At 36.2% G+C, this 18,296-nt stretch overlaps 1 pseudogene; it reads left to right on the top strand.

The window, feature by feature from the left end:
* Positions 1-980: 980 nt before the first annotated feature.
* Positions 981-1,679, top strand: LOC101127836 (eukaryotic translation initiation factor 4E-like; annotated as a pseudogene).
* Positions 1,680-18,296: the final 16,617 nt, after the last annotated feature.

Here is an 18,296-nt window from a genome sequence, read left to right as displayed (position 1 = left end):
GCATAAAACTCACTGGCAAAAGTAAGTATGTTTTCAAATACAAAACAGTTTAATACTATAATGGTGGCGGGTAAATTGATTATATCTGTACTATAAAGGTCAAAAAACAACATTATTTTTAAAAGGCTATGATAATTACCTATGGAATATATTATAAAAAGATGTACAGTGTGAAATCAAAAACATAAAACGTGGGAAGAAGGGAAGTGGAAGTGACGAGTTCGTGTATACAATAACAATCAAGCTGTTCTAAGCATAAATAAATCTGTTATAAGAGGTTTTATGTAAGCCTCAGGGAAACCACAAAGCAAAAGCGTGTAATAGATACACAAAAGATAAAAAGAAAAGAACCAAAGGATACCACTATAGAAAGCCATCAAACCACAAGGAAGAAAGCAAGAGAGAGAGAAGTGAACAAAAGATTTACAAACAACTAGGAAACAATTAACAAATTGAGAAGAATAAGTTCATACCTATCAATAATAACCTTGAATGTAAATGGATTAAATCCTCCAGTTAAAAGTGTAGAGTAATTCAATGGAGGCTGCACGTGGTGGCTAACGCCTGTAACCCCAGCGCTTTGGGAGGCCAAGGCAGGCATATCACTTGAGGCCAGGAGTTTGAGACAAGTCTGGCCAACATGGTGAAACCCCATCTCTACTAAAAATACAAAAATTAGCTGGGCGTGGTGGTGGGCGCCTGTAGTCTCAGCTACTTGGGAGGCTGAGGCAGCAGAATTGCTTGAACCCTGGAGGTGGAGGTTGCAGTGAGCTGAGATGGTGCCACTGCATTCCCGCCTGGGCGACAGAGTGTGGCTCTGTCTCAAAAAAAAAAAAAAAAAAAAAAGTGTAGGGTAATTGAATGGATTAAAAAACAACAACAACAACAAAAAACACCCAAATATACACTGCCTACAAGAGGCTCTACCTTACCTGTAGGGACACACATAGATTGAAAATGAAGAGAGAAATCCATCAAAAATGGCAACTGTCGAACAGGAAACCACCCCTACTTCTAATCCTGTGACTACGGAAGAGGAGAAAACAGAATCTATTCAGGAGGTTGCTAACCCAGAACACTATATTAAACATCATTTACAGAACAGATGGGCCCTCTGGTTTTTTAAAAATGGTAAAAGCAAAAACTTGGCAAGCAAACCTGTGGCTGATCTCTAAGTTTGATACTGTTTGAAGACTTTTGGGCTCTGTACAACCATATCCAGTTGTCTAGTAATTTAATGCCTGGCTGTGACTACTGACTTTTTAAGGGTGGTATTGACCCTATGTGGGAAGATGAGAAAAACAAACTGGGAGGACGATGGCTAATTACATTGAACAAATAGCAGAGATGAAGTGACCTCGATTGCTTTTGGCTAGAGACACTGCTGTGCCTTATTGCAGAATCTTTTGATGACTACAGCAATGATGTATGTGGTGCTGTTATTAATGTTAGAGCTAAAGGTGATAAGATAGCAATATGGACTACTGAATGTGAAAACAGAGAAGCTGTTACACATATGGGGAGGGTATACAAGAAAAGGTTAGGACTTCCTCCAAAGATAGTGATTGGTTATCAGTCCCACGCAGACATAGCTACAAAGAATGGCTCCACCACTAAAAATAGGTTTGTTGTTTAAGTAGACACCTTCTGAGTATTCTCATAGGAGACTGCATCAAGCAGTCGAGATTTGGGAGCTGAACCAAAGCCTCTTCCAAAAGCAGAGTGGACTGCATTTAAATCTGATTTCCATCTAAATGTTGCTAAGATATAAGAGAAGTCTCATTCGCCTTTGTCTTGTACTTTGGTGTTCTTTTTTTTGGCTAGCGTGTCCACTATCCCAAACAAAGAATTACAGTACTCATCCCCAGAATTCATAAATGTGTTCCTGTCCCACTCTGTAATAGTTCAGTAGAATTACCATTAATTACATATACATTTTGCCTATCCACAATATTCAGAAAACAACTTGGCATTTTTATACTTTACACACACAAAAAATATGGTTGGTGTTCTATTGTATGCAGGCACATATTTTGCTGGTTTGAAAGATTATGATGCATATAGTTTTCTAGCAATTTTCTTTGTTTCTTTTTACAGCATTGTCTTTGCTGTACTCTTGCTGATGGCTACTAGATTATAATTTATTTGTTTTTCTACTTGATAACATTAGTGATTCTGATTTCAGTTTTTCATTTGTTTTGCTTTTGTTCTTTTCCTCATGTAACATTGGTGAAGGATCCAGGAATATGACACATAGGTGGAATAAACATTAGCTTTGTGCAAAAAATAAAAGAAAGTGCAGAGATAGAAAAATATATTCTATGCAAATAAAACCCCTCCAAAAAAGCAAGAGTAGCTCTACTTACATAAAATGAATTTTAAGTCAAAAATTGTAAAAAGAGATAAAGATGGTCATTATATAATGGTAAAGGGATCAATTCAGCAAGGTGATATAACAATTGTAAATATCTATGCATCCAACACTGAACATCTAAATATTTAGAGCAAATATTAATAGATCTAAAGGAAGAGACAGACTGGCAATACAATAATAGTAGGGAGTTTCGCCACCTCACTTACAGCAAACAACATATCATTCAGACAGAAAATAAAAATATAACATTAGAGTGAAACTACACTCCAGACCAAATGGCCCTGACATTTACAGAATGTTTCATCCAACAGCTGCAGAATATGCATTTTCTCATCAGCACATGGAACATTGTTATGCCACAAAATAAGGCTTAGAAAATTTTTAAAAAATGCAAATAATAACAATTATATTTTCTGATCACAATAGATCAAAACTAAACATCAATAACAAAAGGAATTTTGGAAACTATGCAAATACATGGAAATTAAACAACATGCTTGGAAATGACCATGGGTCCATCAAAAAATTAACAAAGAAATTTAAAAATTTTTTGAAACCAATGAAAATGGAAACAACATACAAAAACCTATGGGATACAGCAAAAGTAGTACTAAGAGGGAAGTTTATAGCAATAAACAAATACATAAAAAATAGAAATATTTCAAATAAACAACCTAATGATTTCCATTTCCTTGAGAATGGAAAAGCAAAAACAAACCAAATGAAAAATTATTAGAAGAAAAGGAACATAAAGATCGAGCAGAAGTAAATGAAATTGAGATAAAAATACAAAAGATCAGTGAACTAAACAGTTGTTTTTTGAAAAGATAAGCAAAATCAACAAACCTTTAGTTAGAAAGTGAGAATAGAGAAGATTCATATGAATAAAATCAGAGATGAAAAAAGAGACATTACAACTGATGCCACAGAAATATTAAGGATAATTAGAGACTATTACAAACAACTATATGGCAACAAGTTGGAAAACCTAGAAAAAATGAATCACTTTCTGGACACATACAACCTACCAAGTTAGAATCATGAAGAAATAGAAAAATTGAACAGATCAATAACAAGTAACAAGATTGAATCAGTAATAAAACATCTCTTAACAAAGAGAAGTCCAGGACTAAACGGCTTCACGGCTAAATTCCACCAAACTTGTAGAAAACTAATTCCAATTCTTCTCACGTTATTCCAAAACATTGAAGGAGAGGGAATTCTTCAAAACTTATTCTGGGAGGCCAATGTTAAAAACTAGGCAAGGACACAACAACCACAAAAAAAACAAACCACAACAAAAAAACCTATAGGCCAATGTCTCTGGTGAACACAGATGCAAAAATCCTTAACAGAATACTAGCAAGCCAAATCCAACAGCACTTGAAAAAGATTACACATGATGATCAAGGGGGTTTTACCCCAAGGATGCAAGGCTGGTTTAACCTACACAAATCAATAGATGTGATACATCACTTCAACAGAATGAAGGACAAAAGCTATAAGATAATCTCAACAGATGCAAAAAAAGAATTTGATAAAATTCATTATTGTGTCACAATGAAAAGTCTCAAATTAGTTATGGAAGGAACATATCTCAAGACAATGCATACCATATATAATAAATCCACAGATAACATCATACTGAATGGGAAAAAAGCCTTTTCTCTAAGATCTGGAACAAGACAAGAATGCCCACTTTTACCACTTTCATTCAACATGGTGCTGGAAGTCCTAGCCAGAGCAGTTAGGCACGAGCAAGAAATAAAGGACATCCAAATTGGAAAGGAGGAAGTCAAATTGTCTTGTTTGCAAATGCCATAATTTAATAGTTAGAAAAGCCTAAAAATTCACCAAAAACTCTTACAACTAATAAACAAATTCAGTAAAGTTTCAAGATACAAAATCAGGATGCAAAAATCAACAGCGTTTCAATATAGTAATGGCAAACAATCTGAAAAAGAAATCAGTAAAGCAATTCCATTTACAATAGCTACCAAATAAACAAAATTTCTAGGAATAAATTTAACTGAAGAGATGAAAGATCTCTACAATAAAAACTATAAAACACTTATTAAAAATTAAAGAGGACATACAAAAAATGGAAAGATATTTCATGTTTATGGGTCAGAACAATTAATATTGTTAAAATGCCTTTACTGTACAGATTCAGTGCAATCCCTATCAAAATTCCAATGACATTCTTTACAGAAAACAATTCTAAAATTTGTAAGGAACCACAAAAGACCCTGAATAGCCAAAGCTATTCTGAGCAAAAAGAACAAAGCTGGAGATAGCACACTACCTGACTTCAAAATATGTTATGAAATTATAGTAACCAAAATTGCATAGTACTAGAACAAAAACAGACACATACAACAGTGGAACAGAATAGAGGATCCAGAAATAAATCTATGCATTGACAGCCAACTGATTTTTGACAAAGGTGCCAAAATCACTCACTGTGGAAAGGATGGTCTCTTCAATAAATAATGCTGGGAAAACTGGATATCCATATGCTACTGTAGCACAAAACTAGACCCCTGTCTTTCACCATATGCAAAATTAGACTAGAATTGATTAAAGACTTACATGTAAGGCCTGAAACTATGGAACTATTAGAAGAGAACATTGGGGAAATGCTTCAGAACATAGGTCTGGGCAAATATTTTTTGAGTAAGACCATAAAGCCCACAAAAGCAAAAATAGACAAATAAGATTACATCAAGCTAAAAAGCTTCTGCACAGCAAAGGAAACAACAGGGTGAAGAGCCAATATACAGAATAGGAGAAAATATTTGCAAACTATCCATCTGACAAAGGAGTAATATTTAAACTATGTAAGAAACTTAACAACCAACAGCAAGCAACCCAACAGCAAAAAATCCAAATAATCCTATTAAAAATTTGCATGTAATCCGAATAGATATTTGTCAAAAGGAGACATGCAAGTGGCCAACAGGTACAAGAAAAAATGCTTGACATCACCGATCATCAGAGAAATGCATATCAAAACCACAATAATCCATTATCTCATTCCAGTTAAAATGGCTATTATCAAAAAGACAGAAAATAACAAATGCTGGTGAGGATGAAAAGAAAGGGAAACTCTTATACACTGACTGATGGAATGTAAATTAGTACAGCCATTACAAAAACAGTGAGGAAATTCCTCAAAAAAAAACTAAAAATAGAAGTACCATATAATTCAGTAATCCCATTACTGGCTATATATATCCAAATCATAGGAAATCAGTATGTTGAAGAGATAGAAGAGATAGCTACACTCCTAAGTTTATTGCAGTACTATTTCCCAGCTAAGATATGGAATCAATGTAAGTGTCTATCAACAAATAAACTGATAAAGAAAAGGTGGTATACATGTATATATGCAATGGAATTAGCCATAAAAAAGAATGAAATTCTGTCATCTGCAGTTGTGGCAACCTAGATGAACCTGGAGGATATTATGTTAAGTGAAAAAAGCCAGATACAGAAAGAAAAATACCACATGTGCTCACTTATATATGGGAGCTAAAAAAAAATTGATCTTATAGATGTAGAGACTGGAATAATAGTTACTAGAGGCTGGGAAGGGAGGGGGAGTAAGGAGAAGTTTGTTAAGAGGTACAAAATTACAGTTAGATGGGAGAAATAAGTTTTAGTGTTCTATATATAGCATAGTGGGGTGACCATAGTTAACAACAATTTGTTGTATATTTCAAAATAGCTAGAAGAGAGAAATTTGAACATTCTCAACACATAGAAATGGTAAATGTTTGAAGTAATGCATATCTTAATTATTCTGATTTGATCACTAAACATTGTATACATATATTGAATTATTACATGTACTCCATAAATGTGTACAATTATTATGTATCAATTAAAAATAAATTTTTAAAACCCCCAAACCATAGTCATGATTATCTATTATGCCAATTATGTATTGCTTCCTAGTAAAACCACTCCACAGTGTAATGGCTCACAAAAACATTAAATTATTATCTCTCATATATCTGTGGGTTGACTGTGCTCAGCTGGACGGTTCTTGCTTGGGGTCTTTCGTGTAGTTACAGTCAGAGATCAACTAGAGTCCTCTGATGTATTGACTGAGCTGTACGTACAAGATGATTCATTCAAATGTCTAGTAGTGAGGGTGACTGTTGGGCAGAGCACCCATGTGTCACCTCTTCACATGCCTTGAGCTTCCTCAGTTTATAGCAGCCTCAGGGAAGTCACGCTTTTTGTTTGTGGTGGTGTAGAATAGGAAAACTCCCAACTGTTTTCTCCTGTTATACTATCAACACAGAATATTTCTGGTCACCAAAATGTGGGAGTTTTCCTAAACCAAGCGATTATCCAGTGGACACCAACTGAGTGTCCTAGGACTCAACTCAATTTTGAAAGTATCTACCTGGAGATAACATTAGGTCTCACAAGACTGCCCCCTACTTCAGATGCCAATCATAAGTAGTAGGTTCACAGGTTACCCGCAACTTCTGTCTGCCATGGTTGCAAACTGGAGTTTTCCACAAACCCCCTTCTTGGGTTTGAACATTTGCTAGAGTGACTCACAGAATTCAGGAAAGTGGTTTACTTACATTTACTGATTTGTTATAAAGAATACACCAAAAGATACAGATGAACAGGCAGATGAAAGAAATGCACAAGGCAAGGTATTAGAGAGGGATGAGGAACTTCCATGCACTCTCTGAGTGCACCTTCCTCCCAGGACCTCCATATGTTCAGCCTCCTGGAAGCTCTCTGAGGGCTAAAGTTCTGGGATTTTTATGGAAGCTACATCATGTAGGCATAAGTGACTGTTAACTCAATCTTCAGCCCCTCTCCCCATCCTAGATAATGAGGTGTGGGGCTGAAAGTTCAAGCTTCTAATCATGGGTTAGTACCCATTAACCATGGGTTAGCACACATTCAGGAGCCCACCAAGAGGCACCACAAAAAGAAAAATGCTCCTAGCACCCACAAAATTCCAAGAGATTATAAGCTCTGTGTCAAGAACTGGGGTCAAAGACCAAATATTAGAACAAGTGCTTCCCTTAGCCCCTCAATTACTCAGGAAAGTACAAGGGTTTAGAAGATTGTGCCAGAGTGACTGGGGTCAGAGACCAAATATGTATGTCTTATTATATCACAATGTCACAGGGCTCCAAGGGAGCAAGGCAGAAGCTACCAATCCTCTTAAAGCCTAGCCTTGAAGCTGGCCTAACTTTCCCTCTACTCTACTGTGTTGGTCAAATAAGTGACTAAGTTCAGCCCAGATGCAAGGGGAGGGTAAATAGACTCCACTTCTCAATGGAATGAGTAGCAAAAACTTTGTACTTAACTTTAATTTTCTGCACTTCCTCTCAAAAGATACCACTATGTAGGACAGCAGCATGATTTCTGGGCCCCTATGAATCAACAGAAACACTGTTAGAAGGACATTGTATGTGTGGAGTTGAAAAGAGAGTAAAGTCAGGTGTGGTAGCATGTGCCTGTAATTCCAGCTACGCAGGAGTCTGAGGTGGGAGAATCACTTGAGGCCAGGAGTTCAGGGCTGCAGCATGCTCTGATTGTACCTGTGAGTAGCTACTGCACTCCAGCCTGGAAAACATAGCTAGACCCTGTCTGTAAAGAGTAAAAATTATAATCTTTGTTCTTAGGAGGCTTAACACTTAATTAACCTGGAAGGAAGATAAATGCTATTTAGAATGAAATATCTTACTCTGCTTCCACATTCTAGAGCAGGAGCATTAGTTAAGGCACCAGATGTCTCAAAGACCACCGGATTTTTTTTAAAGGCTTATTACTTTACAAAAGTTGGTAGAAGTTTTGAGATGAAAAAGAAGATCTTCTTATGTCCAATTAGGCGAAATTTAGCCAGAATGGCTAAATTGCTTTGCATTAAGATATTAATGGTAATTGTGGATTTTGGGTAGCAGCAGGCAGGTACTATAACTCAGAAAAAAAGGAAGAAATGAAGAAAATAACTCAGAAAAGAATTATTAGCATGATGGAAGCAGACAAGGGTTTTGAAGAACTGAGAAGTAATCCTAAAATTTGCTTGGAATGACATAATTACTTATTTGTGGGTAAACAACTTTTAACTCCCCTCAATACAGAATTACATACACAGTGTTTATAAAATCCAAACCCATAGTATTGACATTTTTGCATAAAAAATCTGTGCTGGTTATTAATTTAAGCATTTATAGTTTGTTTAAGAAAATTTGGCTTCTTAGAGTAAATGTCAGATTTATGATTCAACTTTCAAATGTGGAATTAAGTAATTGGCTTAGATTTGAGATTTTTAAGTTAAATTTATTTATCATATTTATATGATTTATTTAAACATTTTGGAAAGGTTTATTGAATCAAAAAGCTATAATTAAAGGAAAATTGGATATATTGAATTAGTAAATACAATTAAGAATATTTTAAGGTATTTAATCAATTCTGTAGATAGGACAAAATATTAATTTAAGGCCCTTAAAATGTTTGCTAGAATATATTAAGCTTATAAGTTTTATGTGGTAAATTTAAAATGTTAAGGAAGTTTTGATTTTGTAACCATGGTGAATTGAAGATTAATTTTTAAACCAAAGTAAACCACTGAATAGTATAGTTGTGCACAAAAACTACTCTCAAGCGCATTAAAAGAACTCAAGTTAATGATATTCATCCTTAGAGTAGAAAATTCTGATGTACGGAATATCCACTTATCAATAGGCTTGTTTTCAGGTATTTTGAATTGTGATATCTGAGTAGGAGTCAAATTGGTTGGCCTTTTACACATCATTTGACTGTTCTCTCCTGTTCTTTTGATTCTTTGATAATTCCCTGGATGATGACATCTTTCCCAAGTAATGAGTGGCCCTGCTGAATACGTCAATTTTTGTAAATTAGGCTTTCCGATACCCACGGGCAAAACATTACACTCTTGTTTGCTCCCTTCTCAGAAGTAGCTGAACAGACTGAGTTTAAAGCTTATCTGAAAGAGGAACAAAGACTGGAAAGTTTTAGGTTAAAGGAATGTGTTAAAAAACTTGGGAACTAGTGAAGATGAGGGATTATAATAAAAGTCTGCATGTAACCTTAACTACAGTGTTCACTAAGAAAATCATTATAGCAACATAGGTTGGTGTGTTTATAGCTAGTTTTTTTTTTTTTAAACAAAAGATTAAAAAAGAAAGGAGAAGGGGAAGTGGATGAGACATTCCTGTGATTGTAAAGCCTAAAACAGTAGACTTCAAAGCTTCTGAAGAAACCATTCTTGTAATCCGCTGCTTAATTCTCCCTAAGTACCAACTGGCAAGGTAGATCGGAATGGCTTAAATATTTACTAGGATTCCCAGTAGGAAACTTTAAGCACATGAAATGACCATTGACATAAATGGGAGTAAAGCTTTCCTTTTCCCCACTATTTTTGGTTAAAAAAAAAATTCTTGTTTTGAAGAGTTACCAAAAATTCTTATGAATACTGATCAAATATTTGCAGGCCCCACTTTAGATAAAATGATCAGTGACATAAGTGGGAGTAAAGCTTTTATTTTCCCCACTATATTTAGTAAACAAAATCATTGTTTTGAAAAGTTAACAAAAATTCTTAAGAATACTGACCAAATATTTGCAGGCCCCACTGTGTGCAGGATTCTGCCTGAAGTTTCAGGGACAGAGTGAGATTAATGGTATTACAGTTAGAAGCAGCTGGTATTCAGTTGGTCTGTTCCTTCCTCAGCTCTTTGCAGCTACAGCCTTGGTCTAACCTATTTGTTTAGCTTTTCCTGACAAGGACAGGGAGGATCTTCGGAGCTTGCTGTTGTTGACTTGGTATGAGGCATGAGCCAAGCTCCATAGAAGTCTTTTGCCTCTGTTGCGTGGACTGAGCTATACAATCAGCATGGATTTTTTTCTTCCCATTGGAACCTTTCACGGGACTGAGCCCCAGCCTGCTAATCTGGGGGCTATTGCTCTGCTCAGCTCTTTCCTGCTTCTTCTCCATGAGTCCTGTCTCTCTTACTTTGGCCTCAGATAGTGGATAGGAAGGGGTTGAAGAGAGAGAAGAGGGCATGAATGCTGGGACTATAAGGCTGTAGCCAGCCCAACTTTAGACTAACCCACTGCCTGACACTTTTTTGTTTCAGCCCACACCCATCCAGCACTTGTAAATACCACTGTTTGCCAGGGCCCCAGGTGGCCCTATCTAACCCTATCTATCCCTGCACTATCCTACCCTTAGTTGTCTTTCTCTTTCATGTGCCACCCAGGCGTGGTTCCTTTTCTCATTAGTTAACATTCCTGGGAGTTTTGCCTGATTTAGATAGTATCATGCTAGGCTTGGGAAATTATTTGTGACCAAAAGACATTTAATTAAAAATATTTATTTTTATTTGCTGTTGAGTATTTTCAAATATTGAAAAATAATTTTTAAAAATAAAAAATAATTTTACTTACTTTTAAATAGCATTTTGTAATTTTATACAGTTCCATTACATACTCCTAATTTTTAGATCATATAAATGATGGTTACCTGTTTCTTTGAAATTCAAATTTTCATAGAGATAAAACACAGTGAGGAGGGTTTGCAGCAACTGAATTGACCCAATAGGATTTCACTTATATTTATAAAGATATTAAAAATTATATAGCTATGTAATCACTGGTATTTTATAAGCCAGTGTGTGACCCAGTATATAATACTTGAGGGAAGTGAGCAACTTTTAGAACTTACATCAATTCGATAAAAATGCATTATTCTAATAAGTATGTTACAGAAAGTAAACTATAAAAAGCCAGGATAAATATGAAAAAATAATCAAACATGCTAGTAATCAAAGAAATATAAATCATAAAAATGAGATATTTTAAATCTGTCAGATTGGAAAAGATATGAAACAAGGATGTCAATTATAAACTGCCTATATATATGCTTGTATAACATTTCTGAAGAGTGATTTGGCAACAGATATTAGGAACCTTAAAATATGGATATCCTGGCCAGGCACGGTGGCTCACACCTGTAATCCCGGCACTCTGGGAGGCCGAGGAGGGCAAATCACCTGAGGTCGGGTATTGGAGACCAGCCTGGCTGGCCAACATGGTGAAAACCCGTCTCTACTAAAAATAATACAAAAAATTAGCAGGGCGTGGTGGTGCGTGCTTGTAATCCCAGTTACTCAGGAGACTGAGACACGAGAATCCTTGAACCCAGGAGGCGGAGGTTGCAGTGAGCCGAGATTGTGCCATTGCACTCCAGCCTGGGCAAGAGAGTGAGACTCGGGTGGCTCACGCTTGTAATGCCAGCATTTTGGGAGGCCGAGGTGGGCAGATCACGAGTTCAAGAGATCGAGACCATCCTGGCCAACATAGTGAAATCCTGTCTCTACTAAAAATACCAAAATTAGCAGGGCATGGTGGCGTGCACCTGTAGTCCAGCTACTCTGGAGGCTGAGGCAGGAAAATCGCTTGAACCCGGGAGGCGGAGCTTGCAGTGAGAGGAGATGGTGCCACTGCACTCCAGCCTGGTGACAGAGCGAGACTCCGTCTCAAAAAAAAAAAAAAAAAAAGCGTATCCTTGATGCAAAAATTCTGCTTCCAGGAATTTATGCTAAGAAATTTTTAAGTATGCATATAAAGGATGTTCACTGTAACATTCTGTATAACGTAAAAAAAAATGAGCAACATAAATGGCCAAAAATAGGAGCTTAATTAAATAAATGACACAGTCATTATAAAGGATATTGTAGGAGAACAGCTAATGACATAGGTAGATTTTATGATATATTTTGAATAAAAAAGTCCCAAAACATTATGTACCATGTTATTCCATTTTAATTATATGTGCATGATATATTCATGAATTAAACACCAGAAGTATACAGGCCAACATATTAATAATGACTGTCACTGAGTGGTTTGATTATAGGATGTTTAATCTTTCTTTTCACTTATTTTTACACTCTAAATCTTCCCATCGCCTTTGTAAATAATAAAGTTCAAAAATCAATAAAAATAGAGAAAAAAGGAATTATACTAATGATTACCTGTGTGATTTAAGGTAGAAGTTCTGAGAATTTTTGGTCTCAGGACCCTTTTACACCAGAAAAAATTATTAAGGATTCCAAAAGGGTTTTATTTATGTAGGTTCCATATATTTAGATTTACTGTATTAGAAATTAAAACTAAGAAATTTATAAAATGTGTGTTTACTAATTCATTAAAAATAATAATAAACTAATTGCATGTAAAATTTTTTATTTTATTTCATTTTATATTTTTTGAGAAAGTGTCTCGCTCTGTCGCCCAGGCTGGAGTGCAGTGCCACAATCTCAGCTCACTGCAACCTCCACCTTCTGGGTTCGAGCGGTTTTCCTGCCTCAGCTTCCCTAGCAGTGCGTGTAACATATTTTTGTAAAAAAGTAACTATACTTTTCTAAAACAAAAACATTTAGTCAGAAGGGTTACATTGTTGTACATTTTTGCAAATCTCTTTAATGCCTGACTTCACAGAAAGAAGCTAGATTCTCATATCTGCCCCTGTATTCAGTCTCCTGTGGCATTATATACCATGCAGCCTCTGGAAAACTTCACTGTGCCTTCATGCCAGAATGAGAATAAAAAGGCAAGTCATATTTTTTATCATTATGAAAATATTATTATTTTGAAAATAGTATCTATACAAAAATTGTTTTGACCTCGTGGACCCCCTGAGAGGGTTTCAGAACCTTTGGGGATCATCAGATTGCAGCTTTAAGAATGGCCTGTTTAACGTATTGCAGCTAGGTGGTGTGAAGAAATTAATCATAACAAAAAGAGTACACTATCAAATATTCATTGTGTGCCAAGAACTATGCTGAGAGTTTTAAGTATGTGATTTTGTTTAATCCTGTCCACAATCGTAAGAGCTAATTACCATTATTACCCCCATTTTGTAGATGAGGAAGCTGAAGCAGAAAGAAGCCAAGCAACTTAATGACACTCTTCAGGGTGTTTGTCCCCGCTGCTGGCTCTCTAGACCACTCCCTGCCCGCAGTTCCTCTCTGTTCTCATCTCACGCCATCCTGCAAAAAGATGGCCGTGTGCCGGACAGCTCTGTATGCCGCCCCACTGCTGTGCTTTACAGGATCTGTCTGTGCATGCAGGTAGGCTTATTTATCAGAAAGAACCCAATCTCACATGCCGTAGAGTATGAGAAGGCAACATTTGGAGGATGTTGGAAACCATACTTTTAGAGTTCAGTGCATTGTCACCTTTTGGATCATCAGATCATCCTCAGATGGGTGCACAAGAATCTCTCTTCTCTTGGCCTCCCTGCTGTCTGCTTTCCTTTTATCGTCCACCCCTTCCATCGCTTCCCAGTATCCTGGTTGCAGGCATCCTGCCCCTGCTCTCGTGTCAGGCTACGCCAGTGAGAACTGTTCACGCTAGAGAACTTATGCATGGTGGAGAACAGAAGTGAGCTATTAAATTTTTCAGAATGGAGCACCCACCAGAAAAGCAAACCTCTTGCTTGCTAATTTTAAACCATTTTCCTAAAAGCACGAGCCTAATGTGTTTCAAAGTAAAATTTACTTTAAAATTAACAAAGTTCAGAAGATTATTTTAATATTTGAAATAATTCTTGCCTGCTATAGTTTTTCTGTCATCTGTATTTCCAAGAAACTTTACTTTTAAACTGTCTTTTAAAAATATGCAGTTATTGCTCCTTTTTATGACTGAGAGTATATGGAAAGGTTGGCGATACATCTGCAAAACCTTTCCTGTGCCTATAATAAAACATATGGTTTACACCTCTGTTCTCTCCCTCCTCCACCTCTAGTTTTAGTCACCTAGAAATAAGCTTCTCTATCTGTCCAAATTACCAAGTAATTACCTTCTCTGTTCTCCTCTAGAGCCTGATTTAGTTACAATATATTTATATCAGTTTTTTTTTCTGAGGATATTAACCTTAGACTTTAGGAAGTATGCTTCTAATCTCCCCTGCTTATACACACATGCTTTAGGAGGGCAAGAAAAGTGTTTTATTCACTTGTGCCTGGAGGGGCCTGGCATGTAGTAATATACTCAATAAAAACATGTTGAGTTGACTCTAATAGAAATAATTCTTAAAATTCCTTTCTTCTTTTCTTCCTTCCTTCTTTCCTTCCTTTCATCATGCAATAAACATTTATTGAATTTCTCTTATGAGCCAGGCGCCATGTTATTAAGTAAGTCCCAAGTTTGTAGATATTATCAACTCTGACCTCAAGAAGCCTAGAACGAGCAAAGCCGTCCAGTTGGAAAGGTAGGTAGTGTTCCCACCTTTTGGGTTTTCAAGACAATTTGGGGAGGTTTTATTAAGGTTGTATCCTGAGCACACATTTCTCTTGTTGCCAAAAAAAAAAAAAAAAAAAAAAGCCACAAAATGAGAGAAACAGCATTTCAGACTGAAACGTCAGTAAGTATGCTTACCTATTTTTATGATCAAGAAAGTGATAATAGCAGACACAAATCTTGAGGATTCCTCAATATTAAAACAAACAACAACAACAAAAAACCAACCCGCCAAACAAAATGACTATATAGGATAAAATTATGGGAGAAATAATCTGTAGAAAATATGGCCCAAAACATGCACAAAAGAGTAGAGCCATACTTCGGAGATATTGCGGGTTTAGTTCCAGACTGTTGCAATAAAACAAATATCATAGTAAAGTCAGTTACACACATTTTTTTGGTTTCTCAGTGCATTTAAAAGTTACGTTTACATTGTACTATAGTCTATTAAGTGTGCAATAGCATTATGTCTAAAAAAAGTACATACCTTAATTTAAAAAGACCTTATTGCTTAAAAAAAAAAAAAAAGCTCATGATTATCTGAGCCTTCAGTGAATCATCATCTTTTGCTGGTGGCCTAGCTTTCAACCTCTCTCAGCTTTTTACATGTCTACCTCACAGTTTTTGATTTAAAGTGAGAGATGTGCAACTCTTCCTTCACATGAAGACATAGAGGACATTGGCCTAATTTCAATTTTGTGGTATCTCAGGGAACTGGGAGGGCCAAGAAAAGGGAGAGATGGGAGAAGCATTAGTCGGTGGAGCTGTCAGAATGCATACAATATTTAGCTATTAAGTTCACTGTCTTATACAAGCATGGTTCATGGCACTCCAAAACAACTAGAGTAGTAACATCAGAGATTACTGATAACAGATCCACATACTAGATATGATAATGAAAACATCTGAAATATTGCAAGAATTATGAAAAGTGACACAGACACGAAGTGAGTACATACTCTTGGAAAAACGGTGCCAATATATTTGCTCGTGCAGGGTTGCCACAAACTTTCAATTTATAAAAAATGCAGTGTTTGCGAAGCACGATAAAGCAAAACATACTAAAAAGAAGTACGTCTGTACTTATCCCTAGGTAGAAACAATTCTGGGGAAGCCCAAGCTCAGAGTCAGTGGTTACAAGGAGAAGGAAGGGTCCCCAGACACACATCAGAATGTGTAATTGGCAGCCCCACTGTTATGACAGGGCAGTCCCTGCCTCTTCTCTTATCTATGTATGCTAAGGTAGGCAGCAGCTGAACTGGCCCACAGGCTAACGTGGGGGTGCTCTGGGGCCAGAGGGGCAGAGTATTGCCCAAGGCATTTACTTCTCTCCCCCCCAGGAAGGACGTGGAGATTCTATACCCAAGACATAAAATATTACCTGACAGTACATTCTATCTTTCCTCCATAATCACTCAGTCTGGCTTAGAGTAAACACAGAAAACAGATAAACAGGAATTTTTAAAGATTAGCCCACATTCTTGGAGTAAAAGAACAAACAGAAGAATAATTTAAAATAAGTACACCTAATAGTAGAAAGTTCCAAGGAATTATTGCATCTATCAACAATAAATAATGAGAGATTTTGGAGATTAAATATTTGTTACACAAGATTGATCTCCTCAATATATGAAGGATTCTTATAAATCAATAAAAAAGCTAACAATATAATAGAAAAATAGGCAAAGGCAAGAAGATATAAGTGATTCTTAAATATTTGAAAATATACCCAACTTCATTCATACTATGAAAAATGCAAACTAAAAGTACAATTAGATAACACTTTTCACCTATAAGATTAAAAAGTTGGAATGCTTTGATAGCACATTGATTTGGTGAGAGATAGACAAAATAAACCTCCTAAATGTTACTGGTGAGAGTAAGATCAGTAAAGTCTATGTGAAGGGCAGTGAGAGAAGTTAGGCAATACATATCAGGTTATACAGTGACTTTGACCCAGCAATCATACATCTGGGAAGTTACCTTGCAGATATGTATGCACCCAAATGAAATTTCACTTGTGTATATACAAGGAAATTAATTGCATAATTTTTCATATTAGCACAATATTGAAAACAATCAAAATATCTATCAATAAGAAACTGGTTCAGTAAAGTATAGAACATCCATAGAAGGAAAAACTGTACATTAAGAAGATAGCACTATTCCACATATGGAAATTTATCCTACAGATATTCTTGCACTTAAGTGATTTATTTGGACAGATATACTTGCGAAGTGAGTAAAATAACATATGAAAAAAGTATTTATTGAAGCATTTTTGTAATTGCAAAAAGTTAGACAAAAAACAAATGTTTATTAATAGCAGACTGATTAAATAAAGTATTGTACACTCAAATGATGAAGTGCCATGCCATTGTAAAAATGAATGCAGAAACTACATGGGTAAAATATTGAAAGTTCTCTGCAAATATATTGTTACGTGAAAAGGCAAGTATATACAGTTGACCCTTGAACAACATGAAATTTAGAGACAACAACTCCTCACACAGGTGAAAAACCACAACTAACTTTTGTGTGTGTGTTTTTTAAATTGTTTTATTTTTTATTTTCAGCCGGGCGTGGTGGCTCACGCCTGTAATCCCAGCACTTTGGGAGGCCGAGGCAGGTGGATCACCCGAGGACAGGAGTTCGAGACCAGGCTGGCCAACATAGCAAAACCCCATCTTTACTAAAAATACAAAGAGAAAAAAAAAATCAGCTGGATGTGGTGGTGCATGCCTATAATCCCAGCTACTTGGGAGACTGAAGCAGGAGAATTGCTTGAACCCAGGAGGTGGAGGTTGCAGTGAGCTAAGATTGCGACATTGTACTCCAGTCTGGGTGATGGAGTGAGACTTTGTCAAAAAAAAAAATTATTTTTAGTTCAGGGATACATGTGCAGGTTTGTTTCATAGGTAAATTATGTGTAGTGGGAGTTTGTTGTACAGATTATTTTATCACCCAGGTAATGTAAATGTCCAATAGGTAGTTTTTCCATCCTCACCCTCCTCCCGCCCTCCATCCTCAAGTAGGCCTCAGTGTCTGTTGTTTCCTTCTTTGTGTTCATATGTACTCAGTGTTTAGCTCCCACTGATAAGTGAGAACATGAGATATTTGGTTTTCTGTTCCCCATGTGTAACGTTTGGTTCCCCCAAGACTTAACAACTAATGGCGTACTCTTGACCAGAAGCCTTACCAATCACATCAACAATCAATTAAAACATATTTTGTATGTTATATACTGTATCCTTACAAAAAAACAAACCAGAGGAAAAAGGTATTATCAAGAAAATCATAAGGAAGAGAAGATACATTTACAGTACTGTATTATATTCATTGGTATTGTACTGATATGGTGGGCAACTGTAGCTGCAAACTTCAGTCTATAGTTCATATCTGCCAATTTTTTTCCTTGCAATGTCATGACTTTCGTCTGCTTTTTGGGAGCACTACCAGCACCACTAGTGGCACTTTGTATGAGTCCCATAGTGTTATTCAAAGTTTACAGTGTTGCACTAAATATGATGACAAATATCTGAGAAGTGGGAGAGATCACTTTTTATTGCAATACGCTATTTAGTGGAGAGAGGAACTACTCAAG

Source organism: Gorilla gorilla, chromosome 2 (assembly GCF_029281585.2).
Source record: "Gorilla gorilla gorilla isolate KB3781 chromosome 2, NHGRI_mGorGor1-v2.1_pri, whole genome shotgun sequence".
In the NCBI taxonomy this organism is placed as follows: Eukaryota; Metazoa; Chordata; class Mammalia; order Primates; family Hominidae; genus Gorilla; species Gorilla gorilla.
Note: the sequence above shows the minus strand (reverse complement) of the source record. Positions and strands in the feature narration are given on the sequence as shown.